The 7,828-nt window shown below is 31.4% G+C and overlaps 2 pseudogenes; both read left to right on the top strand.

Moving 5' to 3' along the window:
- The first annotated feature begins 1,253 nt into the window (after positions 1-1,253).
- LOC112089702 lies at positions 1,254-2,391 on the top strand (annotated as a pseudogene).
- A 10-nt stretch (positions 2,392-2,401) lies between these two features.
- Positions 2,402-7,828, top strand: part of LOC112089701 — a 7,700-nt pseudogene continuing 2,273 nt past the window's right edge.

Raw genomic sequence — 7,828 nt, 5'->3', positions numbered from 1 at the left:
TTTTTAATTTTTCCTTTCACCATTTAAGGTATATTACAAAATTTTTTTTTATATATGTTAAGGTTTTTTTTTCTATACTAATCAAATATATTTTATAAAAAGCTCAAATTAATCTTATTTTGTATTATTGCAAGATTAACTTACTACTTCAATCATTTTTGCATAACAATAAAGTTAGTGTTTATTCCATATTTGATTAGATTTTAATATAAAATCTACTCATGTTTTAGCTTAAAATTTAAATTGATATTTTTTTACTTTTACAATTCACATACCAAATTGGAATGAATATATTTCATGCTGCACTTATAAGAGATATATATAAATAATTACTTATAATTATTTTCTAATATTTATCAAAATAAATACATTATAGTATAATAATTTAATAATTTACAGTATAACATCTATAAATGAATACTCGATAAATTTATACATCGATAAATTAATATATTTCTTAAATCTCAAATCAGATTTTTAGACTGATTTTTATATCAAATAAATTAATAGAATATTACAGTCCCAACATTATTAATCTATAGAGGTTTTACTGTAAATGAGTTAATATCAATGACTTATAACTTACAAACTGCTACATTAGAAACATCAAATAATTAAGGGCTGTGTGTTTTTAACAATAAGAAATGATCAATTAAATGACTAAAATTGATAGAAAACAATATTTACTCTTAAAAAAACATAAGTTCCATTTTTTGTTTCTCCCAAAGTATATGGAGATTTATAAGTGTTGAATAATTAGAAAAATTATTATTGATGTGTCCTTATGTGTATTAGGTTTGTCGTATTTTTTATTACTATTTTTTTTAAAAAAAAAACATCTTTGTGTTATTTTTTTTTTTTATGTTACTTATTTACAATGGCAGTTAGTAAAAAAAAATCAGTTCTAAACATTATTATTAAATCAAGAAAATGAAATAGTTAAAAATATATAATTTTAGTTTTAAAAAACTTTAAAACTAATACTTGAATTTTATTAATTGTAGATATGTCTGCTAATCGACAACGTACCACGAATTCCTCTTGACATACATGATCAACTCGTCCAGTTGAAATTTCAACTCGAACATAAACAATTGTTAGGGTAAATAATAATTTTTTTTTTTCACATTTATATATTAATCATATATAGTATCATACGTAACAACGTAATTAAATAAAATTTGTAGAAAAAAGACAAATAGGTCGTACATACAAGAAAAAAACTAATTCAATTATTCGACGAAACAATTGCTATGGAAAATTATACTCCCACGAATCCTTCAGCTGCTGGTAGAGAGTATTTAGTTCAAAAGTTTAATCGAGCATTCAACTTGAATTAACTTATGCATTCTTCAAAAACAAGCTTGATGAATTTAAAAAAAGATACAAGAGATGGAAGGCTCTTATGAATTATATTGGTATCTCAGTTTATCTTGAAACATCCACGATACATGCATCTGAAGAACGGTGGAAGGAATGTGAATTTGTAAATACATTTAATATTTCTAATAATGAAAATATGTATTCAATGTATGGAAACAAGAAATTTGTGATTTCAAATTTGTAGGGATGCAAATTAACAAAAAGCTTTAACCGACAACCACCAGAATTTTGGGATGTGATGGTAAAATATCTTGTATTATATGATATTCACTCACAATCTGAACACTCTTCAGCAAAGAAGAGAAGAATTGATCAACGAAGATGCACTTGATGAAGAAGGCTTTGATGGCTCAGACACCGACAGCGTTATATGCAACAAACACAAGTTTCTGAGACACAAGAAGAAAAAGAAGTCTTTCGTGTAACCGTTGACGATTACACACGCCATTCGATTGAATATAGAAGTGAACCAGTCCAAAATCTTGCTCGGAGGCCAACAAGGTAGGGTTAATTTGTGGTCTACCATTAGACAAGGGATTAGTTCACAAAGTTAGGTGGAAGCTCACGGGTTTCTGTTTCGATTGGTTCACGAGGAGGTTATAAAAGACAAGCATTCGAGATAACCATACAAGACACTATTTCTGGATATACAGAGTTTCAACGACAAAGTTTGCAACAACTTCGTCTAGGTGGTTTTGACCAAGCTGACTACGATGAATGAAAAAAGGCAGAAGTCAAATTCTTTGCGCTAAAATTCCAAAGGATACTAAATTTTATTGGGCATGTCTTAATACATTGAAGGAGTTAGTATTTTGGCATAAGTATTTCATTGACATAGCGGAAAGCATCGACGAGGATAAGCTACAGCTACTAGAAGCTATGACTGGTGTTTTACGAAACCAAAATCAGGAGGATTATGGCCCCCTAGCTTTCAACATTGAGGTACACCACCAAATGCTCAACAATGAGATTCACCTCAACTGTGTCCACAATGGGGTACATCACTAAATGCGCAAAAATGGGGTACACCACTAAAAGCACAACAATGGGGCACATCACCAAATACTCAACAATGGAGCACACCTCCAAATACTCAACAATGGGGGCTTTCACCAAACTTTCAACCTTGGGTTTCAACATCAAACTTTCACGCAAGAGGTCAGACACAAAACTTTCAACAAGGTGGCTCATCGGGAATGACTCCAGCCAATGTTCCATATGGATTTTCTGTTGGAGGTCAAGTAGAAAGTATGAGAACTAACGAACAAGAAACTTCAGGAGCTTCACCAAACGTTCAACCAACTACATCATGCGGTCTTGATTTCTACTGGACATCAAGTACCTAGACCAGGAAATATATTTAATATATGGCGTACCCCGCAAGGAACAAAAGCAAATGGAAACAAAGATCGTCAAAGTTGTTCAGAAGACGAAGATTAGTCTATAAAATTATGTTTAAACACTCTTGTTTATGTAATGAAGTATTAAATATTTTTTTTTGTTTTAACTTTTGTGTAATTGTTTAATATACATCTATATTTTCTAATGATGTTTTTTATTTCGTATTTAAAATTTCAGGCTTTTCGTTTATGTCAAGTATGATCACAAGGCATCCACAACCTAAGTTACGAAGAGCGAATTGAATTGTGAATTTTGAAAATGAGCAATTTATGGAGTTAATAATTCAGCCAAGTTTGCATTACTATCATTGATATTTTGAAAGAGCACCAGAACTAACAGACAGAGGTTTGGGATAGACAAATATTTGGCCTTGGCTACAACAAGATGCTAGGACTTGTCTTCAGTTACTACAAATGTCAATGCCATGTTTTATAATGTTATGTGATATGCTACAGACAAATTACGGTCTTCAACCAACATTAAATATGAGCATTGAAGAAAGTGTGGCTATATTTTTACGGATATGTAGGCACAATGAAGTTCAAAAAGATGTTGGTTTGAGATTTGGTCGAAATCAAGAAACTGTGCAGAGAAAATTCATTGAAGTTCTTAGGGCTACATAATTACTTGCATGTGATTATATTAGAACTCCAACACAAGAAGACCTAGACAGAGTTCCTGAAAGACTTATACGAGATCGAATTTATTGGCCATATTTCAGTGGATTTGTTGGAGCTATAGATGGGACCCATGAATGCGTAAAAGTGAAACAAGAATTACAAGGAAATTATTGGGATCGACATGATAATCTGTCCTTAAACATCATGGTTATATGTGATTTTAATATGTTATTCACATATATTTGGAATGGAGCACCAGGATCATGCCATGATACAACCGTTTTGACAATTTCACAACAAAGTGACTCTGAGTTTCCTTTGCTGCCACCAGAGAAGTATTATCTCGTTAATTCTGGTTATCCAAACAAACAATGATTTTGGCTCCATATAGATCATCACAAAACAGAATTGTGAGATATCATATGGCTCGATTCAATTCTGGTCCTGCTCCTAGGAATAAACAAGAATTCTTCAATCGAAATCATGCGTCTATAGTTCTGTTATCGACAGAACTCTTGGATGTTGGAAGAAAAAGTGGAGAATTGTTAAAGAATTTTCAAGATATAGTTTTAAAATCCAAAAGATATTAATAATGGCTATAATAGGATTAAATAATTTTTATAAAAATTTCAGATTTCGCTAATCCAGACATAAATTAACAATATAGATTCTGAATATGATTTAAATGACATTGAAGGAGAAGAGGCAACTGATGGATATTATATGGACCAAATAAGTGACAGAATTGCATATATGTTGTGGAATCAAAAGATTTGATGATTGTTTTATTATATTGTACATTATTTATTATTAATTATGGTTTTATCTTGTTTAACAGTATTTGTATTGCAAAAAATAAACATTTACTTGAAATAAAATTTGAATATTTGGAGTTCATAAATATATATATATAATTTTATTAATCAAAATTAATAATTTAATTACAATAATACTAATTATTATATATTTATATAATATATTTATCTATAATCTGTAATCCGTACCGCTTTAGTCTTATTCACCATTCAAACATATTATTGTAGACCGCAAGCTGTTTTTTCACCAATCAAACATTATTCTGTACCGCTAATTACATACAAACCGCACTTGTTCCGCAAATATATTTTTCCGCACATACCACAGTTGAACCGTACCACACACTTAAATCGATTTTCCCGCACAGCCAAAAACGTTGTCACCATTCGGAGTCTTAGAATACATAGATGGATTTATAAGAGTCTGACAGATTTATTGGGGGTAGAGGTAAGATGATGCATAGGTATTGGTAAAGGCGTAGACTTCCAATGATGCGGGGGACTTGGAGGAGACTCTGTGAAAAGGCTGACATAGCTTCTTTGTTCACTGCTCACAGCCGCCTCTGGACCTTTTCACTGAGCTTTGAAAAGTGGCTCTGGGAGAAGAGTTGCACAGTCGTTTTAGGGCATTTCTCCGACTGAATAGGAGCCTAATGAAGAAATGTGAGAAAATGACTAATACTTGCCCAAACTATTCTAAATTGTGCGGATTTGTGCCTGAGAAATTGAAAGGGAAAATCGCATTTTAAACCTCCAAGCATGAAAATGGTAGCACTTTAAACCTTGGAGGAATTACACTAGTACTTTAAACATTTAAAATAATTATATTAACACTTAAAACCTTCAAACAAGCTTTCGAATTTGCGCCACCAAAAAAATGACTGAAACTGTTCATTTTCCAATAAAAAGTGGTGATGTGTCAGTTGTTTTTTTCAAATAAAAATATTTTAATTATCATTTTATTTATCTATTTCAATAAATAAAATACAAAATATCAAAAAAAAAATCCACTACTATTCATATTTCGTTTCAGTTCATTTTTTTTTAAAGCATAGCCCCTTGACCTCGAATTTCCATATAAATGACATGCCGAGCAGAAACACTTCATTGATATCGACACATCTGAGATCGCAAAATGTTCGTGAGGTTGTCCATGAGATGATCATCTTAGAGTGATTCTTTTGTCGACACATACTCGATTTCATAGATACATATAGAATTCGTCTGTACGGTTTGGACTTTCGGTTCATATAATGCATACTGCTCTGGTTGCCGATTGGGCCAGTTTGATGGCTTTATATGAATTAGCAGTTTTTGATCCCTTCTGAAGACAATCTCAAAACAAGATAGATTAACACTCAAATGAGCTTATTAATATAGATAAGAAAGACTCAAAAATGAAATAGCTCATTGAGCTTTATTGTGCAAGAAATATAAAAGAGAGGGAAAGAGATTTAAGATGTCACCAAGATCAAAATGATTTTTAGATTGATTTCATTAAGATGATGGAGGAGAGTTGCTTTGAGGCAACTCTCAAAGATACATAAAAGTTCTCATGACATAGATATTTATACTAATCTATTTGCTTGGAATGCCCTAATTACATGGGCATGAGCTTGTGTTGGCTTCTTCTTTAGATGCTCTAATACCTTCGACCCTGTTCTTGATCCAATATATATATATATATATATATATATATAATTTTTAATTATTATTTTATCATCGTTTCATCATTGTATATTTGATTTTTTAATTCAAATAATAATAAAAAAAAATATTTCAGAAAAAATTGAAACTAAATATGAATGGTGGTAGACGAATTTTATTTATTAAAATAAATAAATAAAATAATAATTAAAATATTTTAATTTGAAAAAAATAGCTGACACATCATCACTTTTTAACCGAAAAATGAATAGTTCCAGTCATTTTTTTGCGGTGCAAACTCGAAAGCCAGTTTTAAGTGCTAGTGTAATTCTTCCAAGGTTTTAAAGTGCTACTTTTTTATTCGTAGGGGTTTAAAATGCGATTTTCCCTTGAAATTGAAGTGTCCAAATCCATACTCGCACTCTTAATTTTTTGAAATTCATCCCCAAACTATTTTACTTTTGCTAACCCTAACACTGACTATTATCACGTTAGTCAACATGCATATGCTATTAACAGAGATGAGATTCATACCATGTATGTTGCCTCGTTGTCACAGAGTTATGAAACTACTAAAATGGACTATGTGCTAGAGTGCTCCTAGGGTTTAAAAATCATTCTGCCATACTCCTAAAAATTCCAAATACTCTCATTTGTTGGAATTGTCGAATATACCATTAATGAATTCAATTTTATATTATATTTTTTTGGTGTTTTCTGAATATTGTAAATAAAAGGAAAATAAATGAGAAAAAGAAAAAAAAACGAGAAACGAGAAACAAAAAACTCGCAGCTGAGCTTCTTCTTCCCCGACACCTCTTCCATCCATTCCCTCTCCATTGCATGAAGCTGATTCCGCTAACAACTATTGAAGCTGAGTATTCTTTATTGTCAGGTATGTTAATAGTTGAAGAAAATGTACACATATCCTTTGAATGCAGGTTTTATTTGGTAATTTTTGTTTTTTGGAAGAACAACTGGGGGTTTTGATTTTTGGATGAATTATTGAAGCATCCGTTGATTGTTATTGAACTTGTATTCATCTCCACTATCTGGGTCGATTAGGATATAAGTTTGGTTGAATTGCATTATATCAAAACAGACTGTATTTTCTCAGGATTTAGTTTGATCGTGGATCGGTAAATACGAACATCACTCCAGATTTGGTATTACTGTTAAAACTAGGTATTACTAAGATTGATGGAATAACTGTAACAACTGGGTAATACTGAGAAAATTAGAATTACTGTAATGGAATAACTGGTACAACTGGAAATACTGTGACTGAGACTAGTAGTAGTGCCGGTTAGTAATACCAGTTTTTCCAGTTGTACCGTTTTTCAAAATTTCATAAGGACTTCAGTTTGGCCGATTAGTAATACCAGTTTTCCCAGTTGGGCGGTTTTCAAATTTGTTCTAAATATGTTTTGGCCGATTAGTAATACCAGTTTTTTCCAGTTGTGCCGTTTTCAAATTTGTTGTAGTTCTGTCTTGGCCGATTAGTAATACCATTTTTCCCAGTTGTACCATTTTCTAAGATTACTGAGAATACTGGAATTACTGTAATGGAATAACTGGTACAACTAGGTTATACTAGTAGTATAACTGGTACAACTATGTTTACTGAATCATTTTATAATTTTTTTTTTTGCAGGATTCAATGACCAAGTGTTCCTTAATCATTAATTTTACTACTGGAGGATATATCGATGATGACTACCAATGGAAAGCAAAAGAGCATTGCATGTACTTGATAACATTCAGAGCAACATCTGTAGAAGAGATAACATATAAATTGTTAGTGGAAAAGATATGGAAGAAGATTGGGCTAGATGAAAACACAACGAAACTTAAATTGGGTTTTCTTCCGGTGCTAGTGAATGATAGTCTTCTTGTTTATGTGGATTGCGATGACGATGTTTATGGATATCTGTCCGTTGTGATGATCGTGGCTGTAGAATG

This window comes from Eutrema salsugineum, unplaced genomic scaffold (genome assembly GCF_000478725.1).
Source record: "Eutrema salsugineum unplaced genomic scaffold, Eutsalg1_0 scaffold_11, whole genome shotgun sequence".
Classification (NCBI taxonomy): domain Eukaryota; kingdom Viridiplantae; phylum Streptophyta; class Magnoliopsida; order Brassicales; family Brassicaceae; genus Eutrema; species Eutrema salsugineum.
Note: the sequence above shows the minus strand (reverse complement) of the source record. Positions and strands in the feature narration are given on the sequence as shown.